Source organism: Taudactylus pleione, unplaced genomic scaffold, assembly GCF_031769625.1.
Source record: "Taudactylus pleione unplaced genomic scaffold, aTauple2 ptg001205l, whole genome shotgun sequence".
Classification (NCBI taxonomy): domain Eukaryota; kingdom Metazoa; phylum Chordata; class Amphibia; order Anura; family Myobatrachidae; genus Taudactylus; species Taudactylus pleione.
In genome coordinates, this window is record NW_028285606.1 from 885,001 (window position 1) to 887,500 (window position 2,500).

Consider the following 2,500-nt stretch of genomic DNA (forward strand, 5'->3'; position numbering starts at 1 on the left):
GTATGTATGTCTGTGTATATATATATATATATATATATATAAACACTGAAACAGCAGACTCTGTGATACCTAATACTTGTGTCATTCTCAGAACGTTTGGCCATGGCTGTATATATACTGTATGTATGTCTGTATATATATAACACTGAAGCAGCAGACTCTGTGATACCTAATACTTGTGTCATTCTCAGAACGTTTGGCCATGGGTGTATATATACTGTATGTATGTCTGTATATATATATATATATATATATATATAACACTGAAGCAGCAGACTTTGTGATACCTAATACTTGTGTCATTCTCAGAACGTTTGGCCATGGCTGTATATATACTGTATGTATGTCTGTATATATATATAACACTGAAGCAGCAGACTCTGTGATATCTAATACTTGTGTCATTCTCAGAACGTTTGGCCATGGCTGTATATATACTGTATGTATGTCTGTATATATATATATATATATATATAACACTGAAGCAGCAGACTCTGTGACACCTAATACTTGTGTCACTCTCAGAACGTTTGGCCATGGCTGTATATATACTGTATGTATGTATGTCTGTATATATATATAAATATATATATATAAACACTGAAGCAGCAGACTCTGTGATACCTAATACTTGTGTCATTCTCAGAACGTTTGGCCATGGCGGTATATATACTGTTTGTATGTCTGTATATATATATATATATATATATATATATATAACAATGAAGCAGCAGACTCAGTGGTACCTAATATTTGTGTCATTCTCAGAACGTTTGGCCATGGCTGTATATATACTGTATGTATGTCTGTATATATATATATATATATATATAACACTGAAGCAGCAGACTCTGTGGTACCTAATACTTGTGTCACTCTCAGAACGTTTGGCCATGGCTGTATATATACTGTATGTATGTCTGTATATATATATATAACACTGAAGCAGCAGACTCTGTGGTACCAAATATTTGTGTCATTCTCAGAACGTTTGGCCATGGCTGTATATATACTGTATGTATGTCTGTGTATATATATATATATAACACTGAAGCAGCAGACTCTGTGATACCTAATACTTGTGTCATTCTCAGAACGTTTGGCCATGGCTGTATATATACTGTATGTATGTCTGTATATATATATATATATATATATATATATATAACACTGAAGCAGCAGACTCTGTGATACCTAATACTTGTGTCATTCTCAGAATGTTTGGCCATGGCTATATATACTGTATGTATGTCTGTATATATATATATATATATAAACACTGAAGCAGCAGACTCTGTGATACCTAATACTTGTGTCATTCTCAAAACGTTTGGCTATGGCTGTATATATACTGTATGTATGTCTGTGTATATATATATATATATATATAAACACTGAAGCAGCAGACTCTGTGATACCTAATACTTGTGTCACTCTCAGAACGTTTGGCCATGGCTGTATATATACTGTATGTATGTCTGTATATATATAACACTGAAGCAGCAGACTCTGTGATACCTAATACTTGTGTCATTCTCAGAACGTTTTGGCCATGGCTGTATATATACTGTATGTATGTCTGTGTATATATATATATATAACACTGAAGCAGCAGACTCTGTGATACCTAATACTTGTGTCATTCTCAGAACGTTTGGCCATGGCTGTATATATACTGTATGTATGTCTGTATATATATATATATATATATATATATATAACACTGAAGCAGCAGACTTTGTGATACCTAATACTTGTGTCATTCTCAGAACGTTTGGCCATGGCTGTATATATACTGTATGTATGTCTGTATATATATATAACACTGAAGCAGCAGACTCTGTGATACCTAATACTTGTGTCATTCTCAGAACGTTTGGCCATGGCTGTATATATACTGTATGTATGTCTGTATATATATATATATATATATATATATATATAACACTGAAGCAGCAGACTCTGTGACACCTAATACTTGTGTCACTCTCAGAACGTTTGGCCATGGCTGTATATATACTGTATGTATGTATGTCTGTATATATATATAAATATATATATATAAACACTGAAGCAGCAGACTCTGTGATACCTAATACTTGTGTCATTCTCAGAACGTTTGGCCATGGCGGTATATATACTGTTTGTATGTCTGTATATATATATATATATATATATATATATATAACAATGAAGCAGCAGACTCTGTGGTACCTAATATTTGTGTCATTCTCAGAACGTTTGGCCATGGCTGTATATATACTGTATGTATGTCTGTATATATATATATATATATATATAACACTGAAGCAGCAGACTCTGTGGTACCTAATACTTGTGTCACTCTCAGAACGTTTGGCCATGGCTGTATATATACTGTATGTATGTCTGTATATATATATATAACACTGAAGCAGCAGACTCTGTGGTACCTAATATTTGTGTCATTCTCAGAACGTTTGGCCATGGCTGTATATATACTGTATGTATGTCTGTGTAT